Source organism: Lactuca saligna, chromosome 5 (assembly GCF_052625555.1).
Source record: "Lactuca saligna cultivar CGN05327 chromosome 5, ASM5262555v1, whole genome shotgun sequence".
In the NCBI taxonomy this organism is placed as follows: Eukaryota; Viridiplantae; Streptophyta; class Magnoliopsida; order Asterales; family Asteraceae; genus Lactuca; species Lactuca saligna.
Window position 1 is genome coordinate 136,831,587 of NC_136421.1, and position 10,997 is coordinate 136,842,583.

The following is a 10,997-nucleotide window of genomic DNA, read 5'->3' on the forward strand; positions in this document are numbered from 1 at the left end:
CAAAAGCGCCTGAAATATGCCACATCAGCTTATAGAATAACTAAATATGCATATATATATATATATATATATATATATATATATATATATATATATATATATATGTAGGGTAGGATAGCTTCCAATTATGAAAAAGCTTATGGATTTTATTGTTTCAGATCTGAGTATACAAACCTCACCTCACTATATAAACCAAATCATCACCATCCATACACCAAGGGTATAATCATCATTTAACTCTTACATGCTTAAGCCAAAGCCTAAGACTGAATGTATCAAGTCATTAACTCTTTACCTAATGTAAATTATATCATGTTCAAATTGATGATATTATGAAATTTGTTAACTGGAATGTAAAGGCTATAATTGTCATTTTCTCTCCACACCAGAATTGAAGAGATGAAAATTATTTACCTTAATATAGACCTTGGTCTTAACCTGACTGTCCAGAGCTTCAGCCAATGACTACAACCAATGAAACATGAAGTGATAATGCTATCTCACAGATTAAATAATCATCAAAACACATACTACCTTCACACTGAATTAACACATAGTTAAAAAAAGAAGAAGAATAAGAAGAAGCTCTGAAGAGTTAAGAGACCTTATCAACCTAAACAAGATCTTGAATAACAAGCTCAGGACCAATAATCCCACTGAACAAGAACTTGAATAGCTAGTCTGCTACATATAGACTCTATATATACTTTGTAAAAATCGACTACACAAACAATCATTCTAAAAGATGATTTCAAATTGAGTATTTTATACAAAATTATAGTACTCAGAATAAGAAATTGAACATTAGTGTGAAAGATGGTTCGCTGAATTAGAATTAAGAGTCTAAGAATCGATGTGGAAACAGTCGGCAGTTTCCCACTATTCCATAAAATCGGCATACCAATATCAGAAATCGAAATACTAATTTAAGAAATTGAACCTGAAATCGTGTTTTGGAACTATTAGATTACCGAATCAAACTTGTTCCAGATTCCAATTGGGAACTATCTCGACACCGTACCGGTTTGCGATCCAGGTCGCGTTCGGAACACTTTCGTACCCGATTGGGTACAAAACGATTTGGTATGCAGTTCGTAGCCTTCTGAGTGAATTAGGTAACTATGATACCATCTCATCCAAAGTTTCAGTCAAACACCTTATTCATGATTCTAAGATAGTGGCATGTGACTCAGTTACATAGATATTAAAGAAAAGAATTTGGAGAAGGGTGAATCGAACACCTTATTCTTTTTTCCTAATTTACACCTTACCTAATCATTTGAAACTCAGATCCATTGGTGTATGCATGACTATCTCGCATCATTGATTTATCACTAAGACTCATAATTAGGCGTTACACCGTGATTCTAGGTTACCGCCTCTAGCTCCTCTGCATATATAATCTAGAAACTGAAAGTATTAGGCTTAAACTTGATATGTAAAAGATGAGAAGATAGATGAGAAGATGAGAAGATATATGTACCATGGCATTAAAATTGATACAAACCTTTGTTGATCAAGTATGGATGTTTGATATGGGTATTCTGGTCATCAATCTCTTTTTCTTGATTTGTCAGACCATCTGCTGATAGACTCATGCTTGCTGCTAGGTCGGATGGTTCAGATGGACTAGAGTTAACCCTGCCTCCGGCAGCAGGAATGCAAGGATTAGTTAACCAAGCCACGATTTGTGGTTCGGGAGTGGTGCTTCTAGACAAAGAACCACCGAGTGCAGATGTGTAAGTAAGAGAAGATGATGACATCGCATGAGGATGTTTTGGGCTCGAAACGTAAAGCTTACATGGAAACGAGATCTTCGTGAAGACCAAAATATGCAAAGAAATAGTGTTTTCATCGCCCCTTACGTGTTTTGAACCAGGCGAGAGGGATGAGATGGAAATACGAGAGTGAGATAGAAAAAATTAGGGTCGGATTTAGGAACCTTAAATCATCGGATCAAATTGATAATTAGGAGGTAAGAACCCTAAATCCTCAGCTCATTAGGGTTGAATTAAGAGTGTAAGAACTTGTTGGAATCGAGAATTAGGTTTTTGGTGGAGGTGATGGATCGAGGAATTGAGGAAGCTGTGGATGAAGACGAAGGCCCTAATTCAAAGAGGCAGGGAATTTTTGGGATGAATAGGCGGGGGTTAATTTTTTGGATTTCATTTTCCCACTAAAAATGCGTGTTTTCAATAAAGCGACACAGTTACAAGACACACATCTTTTGATAGGTGCCCTCCGTATTTTTTTTTTCTTTTCTGACACTAATTTTAGGGTACGCAAAAATGCGTGTCTTCTATCCTTCGAATTTTGGGAAACTAACATTAATTTTTAGGGCACGCTCAAATCTGCGTCCTCTATCAGTGTGTGTCATTAAATGCGCGTCGTAAAAGGTTATTTTTCTAGTAGTGTTGTTTCCAAAAAATGAGCACCTTTTTCAGATAACACTTTTTCGAACTGTTTAGTATCTCCAAACACTTGATCAACAACAATTCATTTAACAGTTGTTTCGTTTTAAACATTCTTTTCTATTTCAGAATTGTTTGACCCTTCGTCTTCAATCTCATCATCACTACTATTTGTTTGACTATCTCAAACACTCACATGATCAAAGTCAAAAACATTCGAAGTAGAGGGTCTATCAATGTCATCCTCAACCATCAAATCATTATAGATTTCTTTACCTTTTGACTTAGATGTGACGTTAATGACAGATAACTGAGAATAATCAATACGTTCCTCCTCCTCAATTTCACTGATTTCGCTAAAACTATCAGAATTATCATCGATGTCTGCAAAATTAGATTTAGAGTCGAGTTTTGAGTTCTCGGTTCTTTTCAAAATTTTGAGTTGTTCACTTTTGGTTAAAGTATCATTCACTATTCAACCAAGTTCATCAGCATTCAAGTATTCGTCTATCGTAACAATACCATAAGGAAATCGATTATCAGGCACTTTATCGAATTCTTCTATGGTTTTCTCATAGTTATAGGACAAACTATCAATGTTTTCTCTTTCTAAAACAAGACAAGGCAATAACTTCCTATGTTGTTCTTTGCTTATCTCAGATGAATGATTCAATGAGGTCAATTTAGCATATAATATTTTTGTTGAATTATAGTAAATGTTTCTTTGAGCAAGTAACATTCGAACATCCTTATCTAGACATTCCTTATCATTATTCACATTATTCAATTGCAATTCTAGAAACTCTATCCTGCTTGATTTCGGATCTAGCAATTTCTGGGTCTCTAGCAACTGGATGTTTAATTTCTTAGCTTCATTACTAGCAAACACCACAATTGTATCAAAGTAAGCAACAGTATCATCAAATGCAATTATTTCAGAATCTTAAGCATGTAAAGAAATGCTAAAAAATTAAAGAATAGAATGTACCTTCGTAGTCATCAGTGATTTGTCTCAAGATTTGGTCATGAAACAACGACCAGTCACCATTTCATCCTCATTCTCTTCAAATTGTGCAAACATGGCACCATGCGTCGGATTACGCATCGCTTTGTCATCAGATCCTGAAGAAAGGATCTACTTCGTGCCATCTTCCTCACATTCTCCTTTTGCAACCAATGACATCCCTTTCACTTTTGGTCGAACCTCTTCTAGTTCCTCTACATTGTATGCTTCATCCTTGACTTTATTGTTTTTCTCTTCCTTCTAACGAAGCATGCAATCATTAGCCAAATGATTTGCTCCATTGCAGTAGTGATAGTTAATGCCCGAATCTCCCTTATGTTTCTTCTCAATTTTGGCTTCAGATGCCTTCACCTCATTCTTCTCGAATTTCTTCGTCTCCTCACCCACAGACTTATTGATGAAACTTCCTTTCACATCACTTTCCTTCATCTTCGAATTGAAAGGTTTCTTGAAAAACTTTTTAACTCGGTTGTTCAAGTAAAAAGCAATCGCTTCATCACCAGAATTCATTATAAAGCCTTCTTCATCATAATCAACTTTCTCAACTGCTTCTTTCTGAGAAACTTTCGAAACAAGAGCTAAAGGACCTCCCAAGCTAAGTTTCGACTATTCAACCATTTCATTCACATCACTTTTGTGAGTTTTTAACTGATTATACAAATCATTTAGAGATGAAGTAACGAATCTTTGTTGATTGTTCACCATCATGTTGACACTCCTCCGCTCCTTACGAAGTTCCATCACAAAAGTGAGACTGAACTCCATTGATGACCTTGTGATTCCATAACGATTGCATCCATAGATCAATTCATTAAGACGATCATAGTAAACTTCAATCATTTTATTTTCCATTTGTCTGAACTCTTTCAGCTCCACAAGACATTGCTTAACAAAATTTATCTTCGTCTTCTCACTTCCCTGATATTTTTCTTTCATAGTATTCAAAATATCCTTTGCAGTTTTACAACCATGGATGTAATTGTAAACTACAAGTGGAAATGCACCTCACAATTCTCTCAAATAGTGTTTTCGTTGTTCTTTAGCCTAGTGGTTTGATCCATAACAGCAGGTGTTGACCCAGATGATCCAATAGTTTGAATATTCGATGGAGATTGAGTGATTCATGTAATGTAGCTCCAGAGTTCTTCATCCAATCCGTTCACATAATCCTCCATTCGATCAGCCCACTAAGCATTGTATTCTAGAATCAACATAGGAATCTTCGGAGAAGATCCTAACAGATGATAAAATGAATTCATTGTGTTCATGTTGAAATTCGCCATGAACGTAAGAATGAGATTTTTTAGAAAAACTTGAAGAAATTTGAAATTTGATGAATGAATTGATCAGACACTCAAAATTGATTACTCGATTACACAATTAAAATGTAGATTCAAATCAAAATTGTAGATCAGAGATGGTCTTCTAAATCAAACAGTGTGGAAACTTTTGAGACAAACTTGTGACTCAAAAATGAGAGATGCAAATGAAAATCAGATCCTTACAGTAATGATTCCGGCTCTGATACCAATTGTTGACAAGTTTAATCGAGTATAAGATTCAAATCATAGTAAAATGATGTAATATGAAAACACGATGTAAATAACATCTGGTTTAGCTCATATTACTTTCAATCAACATGAGTACAAAACAGATAGGAATAAGTGTTGGAAAACACTCTTTATAAACTTTATGTTCAGCTTCTATTTATAGAAGACTGAAAGTAAAAAAAATACTAAGGCTAAACATTAAGCTTCGAAATAAACATGCCTTAGCAAATACATAGAAAACATACGAAACTAACATATACATAGGCTTCGACATATTACAAGATATTTCAGCTCTACAGATGAAGGCAAGTCACATTGCACTGTCATATGTGCTTGGCTTTGAGGTGGTAACTAAACCTTGAATGGGCTGAGGCAGACCCCAAATGTTTCCTTCCACTTTCTTATATTCCAGAGTGACCATTCCAAGACATAAAGTGAAGATATCATTAAAATTGTTGGTATAAGCATCAATATCGACTTCTTTAATCTCAAAACTCCAAAGCTCCTGTTCTAGCTTCTGCATTACCTCACGTGGGCAATATTATTATATCATGAGCTTCTTCAGTTCATTTTACGATATGACATTAGCATTTCTAAGACCTATCATTTTTGGATAGCTATTCCACCAGAAAAGGGTTGCATCTATGAAGGTACTAGTGGCAAACTTCACCTTACAGTCTTCTGAGCAGAATCTAAATAAAAAATAGACTCAATCTTTTCTATCCACCGAGTCAAACTGACTACACCTTAGTTTCCATGGAAGGATTTTGGTTTTCAATTCATAAAATCCTTATATGAACATGTCCTGGGTGGACCTCAGTTATCTCCATTAGAACCTTCTCCTGCATTACTTCTAGAGCTGATGTTCCAATTGGTTTCTAAGGTTGCAATTGCATCGGCCACACATTGCGCTATGAAGGCCTCATTTACAGTTGGGTTCATGGGTTCATGGTCAGGGTTATAATCCTTATAATTAGTCGATATTTGTTTGAAAATTAGTTAAAAGAGTTATCCATAACTGTAAAAAAAATCAAGTATACAACAAATTTCACAATGCAATAAGATCACTTGTGAAATACATATAATTTCAATTATTTTCATTGATTACATTTACATCATGATTTTACGAAAAATGTACAAAACAGGTGGGTTGAACAGGAAAATCCTCTATCTTACATACTAAATACATAGCAATGTACTATCATCTACTATCTTTTCCATCCTCCAAACCCTAAAATATAGCTCTCATCTTCCCTAGGTAGAACTATCTACCATATACCAAAATAAATTACTACCAATCCCACAACTTGTTCCATGTGGTGTTGTATGCAACCAATCATCCCCTCCATAGAAACCGCACCGATCTCTGCCACAATTACTCTCTATTCCAATTTTCCTATACGTTGGTCTAAACCCTTGATATCAATCTGCTAAAACTAAACCTGAGTATAAGCCTCCTCCAGATAGTGATATACATGGAGGATCCTCATTTCATCCACCTCCCTACTCCACTCTAGCTTCTATACCCTACTAGTCAACATCCTCACATCCCTCCTCAATGACATCAAATGGTTTCGATGAAGATTCTCCAGCCTTGTAAAACCTGATGCTGCCCTCATCAATCCACTCGTCTACCTAAGGAGTCCACTTTGGGTAGGGTACGACTTCTTTAAGGTTCTAGATGATGATGGCAGCGATATTGCTCTTTTCCGGGATAGTATAGGGATGTATTTCCTCGGAGTGCATATCATCCTAGGCCCCAATTCACGAATACTGAAGGATTGACCAGAAGATGGGGGTAGTGGAGTCACAATCTCTAGGGATACATTTGACTTAGAAGTGTCCTCCTCTTGACTCTCAACGTGCTCGGTAGGGTCATCATGGGATGATGAATCTGGATATGGTGATTTGTCTGATGTTTCCCCACTGAATCTTTCATAATATTGCTTATCCTCCTCGATTGGCTCCTCCTCGTTCTTGAATGGCTTGTCATCCTCCTTGGCTGATACTAGGGTAGGAGGTAAAGTCGTCATAGGATCATAGTCACTCTCTATCTCTAGCGTGTGAGGCACAACATGGTCCTTCTATTGTAAAGGATGCAACACCCAATCCCATATGTCCTCTATATCACTCTGATACCCTACATAATACATCAAACATTAAAGATGCTTATGAGAGATAATATGAGAATCATATAGTAAAAATAATTTGTTATTATAAGTATTTGATATATAAAATTGTATCTCCTAGGATTCTCTAAATAGGGTATGTCGGATACCTGAATCTAATCAATCCATCCTCAAGAATTAGTTATGAATCCTCACGTAACAAGTTTCAATCTAAGCCTACAATTGTTAATAAGTTGATCTAATCATTGATCCAAGAATCCTCAAGTTGCAGGTCTCCACCTACTTTCTAAATCAACTAATCGAACTATGCTTTCGATCCATAAATCCTTAAGCATTTAGATTTCCAACTATGATATCCATTTTTATGTGTGAATAAAACTTAGTTACACATTCTACGTCTAGTTGTTGTTTCTTCGTAGTACTATACTAACCCTAGGATTCGTTTTTGACAAAAAATCTTAAGTAGTGATTTAATGGATGATCCTTATGATATTTAGGTATATTTATAAGAGTTTATATAACCCTATATTTTATTATGTTTGATTAAATATATTTGATTAATTCTATGTTTTATAGTTCAAGACTATAGAGTAAGGATTGGCCAGAGGAGAAGTGCTGGAAGGCAGGACCATTGTAGCATATAGTTGTTCTGAAATCCAACAACCCAAGCAACTGTTCAAAGTAGTCACCTCTCGCGTAAGTAGTCTATATGTATCGTAATTAATAATAATACCATTTTTTAGGTTTAACTAATTCAGAATGTATGCCCTAGGTAATAATCATAGTTCCTAAGGAAATACTAGTTCGCTATAATATGTAGCTCTCATATCAATCTGTCACACCCCCGGTCAATGGTTGAAATGCCGAGTTGTACAACGTAGGTGCATTGGATCACGATGAAAGGTATATTGAACAATACATAAATATAGCACAAACATTTCTTTTATTTATTCTAAATTATTTTTGCGTTACAGCATTGGAGTTTAAGCACACTTCCTACTCATAACTAGCATAAAACAAACTGAAATGTCTTCCAACAAGTTGCTTGATGACTTCTTTCCTTCCACAACTACTCTCCACACTCATCTTCCTGAGAATACATATATTTTGTAAACTTCAACATAAAGTTGAAGAGTTCACAGGTTTTATAGTTTTCTGTTTTTATTATTTTATTTGATCGAAAACTATTTCAACATTAAAAGCCTTACTTTCATTTAGAATATATTTTCTATCCTAAATCTTTATAATTTTTCTCGAATCAGATTATACAACCACTTGAAGGCGTCCCTCGAGGTAATTAGGTTAAGATTTTCCAAACAATATTACCAGGATCCCCTATTATCGATGTTGTGGACCAATATATACCCCACACGATGCTTCGTCAGATGTCAAATAGTATTGTTTTTATACTTAAGAAAGTTATCATGTCGGGATTGTAACTAGCAATCGCAAGTGAGGGTGTTAGCCCCGTATAGATCTATACGTATCTTTCTAGCTCTCGCAAGATAAACGATTATAAGTTCAAGGTTTAGCCGAATTTAATTAGGCTATATGATGAATAATAACAGCTCACTACTGCGTGTTAATTAATTTTGAATATGATTATTGTTTTATGTTTTCCTTACTTAGACTATCTTTGATACTGATTTCTTTTATATATAATTCATATACACTTAATCCTATATTTAATAATTATCTTTTGTAAATATTCTTAGATAAGTTATGGTACAATTAAGTACATTGTCTATCCTTACGTTTTTTTCCATAATCATCACTTTATATATACATATATGTGTGTGTGTGTGTGTGTGTGTGTATATATATATATATATATATATATATATAGTTATTTAGTTAGTTAGTGAATATCCATATCTGATCTTGCATATATACTTTTCTTTTATCATATAAATATAGTAATTACGATTTTATGATATCAGGATATTAGGATAGAGTAACAACTAAACACAATGCCTATCCTAAAACTTGGCCAACATTACTTGTCGATACTAAGTTATCTTAGGAAATTGTCGAACATAACATCTACGTATAATCTTTTCCTTGTCTACCAGGTAGCATAACGACTAGGCAGACTTACCACCGGTATATTACCCTATCGTTTCATGTTTATTTATATCAACTACATATATGTTTACCAAATATATTTTGATAAAGTAGTATAATGAGCATGTATTCCCCCAGTTACACCTTTAAAACCGTAAATGTAGGGTTGTGAACTCACAATCGATGCGTGATACCGCTGGTGTAGGGTTGATTCGGTCTCGGGACTCCTGAGCAACTCGGGATTGCAGTAGCTCCAAGAGAGAGTGAGGGAGAATGTTCTCGGGTGCAAAATGAGACTGTTGACCCATCTATTAATAGTTGACGTTTTGACGTGCGCATGACACATACATTTGCACTCGTCGAGCGTGATCATCATGGCTCCATCAGGGAGTCGCCACATGTCACTCTCTCCATGGACCACGTCACTCGCAAACCGATCGAATCTGGTGTCAAATGCACATCGGGAAAAGACGCGCACCTCATGTGCACATAAAATATTTTTATAAAAACGGTATGTTAAGCATATGATCTCCTATCTTTACCCTCTCTGTATCTATTTGATGATCTCATCTAGTACTATAAATTTCCTTTAGGCTATTTTGGCTAGTTTTGCCTTCATCTTTTTACCTAATGGGGATAAAAATAAATGATTTTACAAAAATCATATCTCTCTCATGCGGATCCCATTTTTGGCATTCTTTTTACTAAATTTCTTATCTCGAGGAGTTCTACAATTCTATTATTTATAACTTTAGTCCAAACTTAACCAATCTCTATGTATCGTTTCGACGTCGTAATAATTATTTACGTGACTGATTTTTCTTTTTACAAAAATTATAACTCCTCAAACCGGAGTCAAATTTTTACCAATTTTATATCCGGAGTACTTTCTCAATATATTAACCATTTTAAAAAGAGAGTACAACTTTTAGGACACTTAATTTTTAGTCTAATCGTCGAATTACTTCTAACTGTAACAACATATTTGTAACATACACGTTCTAAAATTGTGTAACATGCATATTTGTAACATACATGTTCTAAAGTTATGACCAATCGAAGATTCGCGACAAAACCGACACAGCACCAAATGACGTAAAAAGTGAGTTTTTGATAAACTACTTTTTAGCCATAGTAATCTAAATGAAAGTCATAGTATTCGTTAAACCGAGAAATTCGATAAAAAGAACGTCAAAATCTGACTTCGTATGATGAAGTTATGATTTTTCTAAATTTCGGATTAGCAATAGACCGCTAAAAACTCAAACTTTAGATCGAGCGATATTTGGCCGATACATCCTAAACGAGAATTGAAGGTCTCGTCATTTGTATTGCAATGGTAAAAAGTCTGATGAAAACGGATGTCGGATGAAGAAGTTATGAATTTTTAACGGATTTTCCTATCCCGGTCTGTTAAAAATAATATTATTAAATATAAAGTCAAAATTAGCAGACGAAGTCAAAACGAAAGTTGTAGAGCGTAATTTTAGCTACTCGTGCATATAAAGAACGTAAAAAACGGAGCTTGTATGCGAAAGTTATGAATTTTAGAAGTTTGGGGAACATTTTCCAAGAAATCTCGCATGAGTAGTACCGGCCACGTCACTCGTCTCTATGCGCGCCACGTATGCGAACCGAAGACATGTCCTACTTGCGTTTCCGAAACCTGCAAAGCCACCGGAGACCCTCGTTGCTGCCACGTCCCTCGCACAAAGCTGCTACATCATCGAGACGTTGGACCAGTTCGAAGTCGACGCGTGTTGCACGCGTGTCTGAGCCTTGCTTCGCCACCGTCTCCCCCTCTCGCATGCGAGCCACA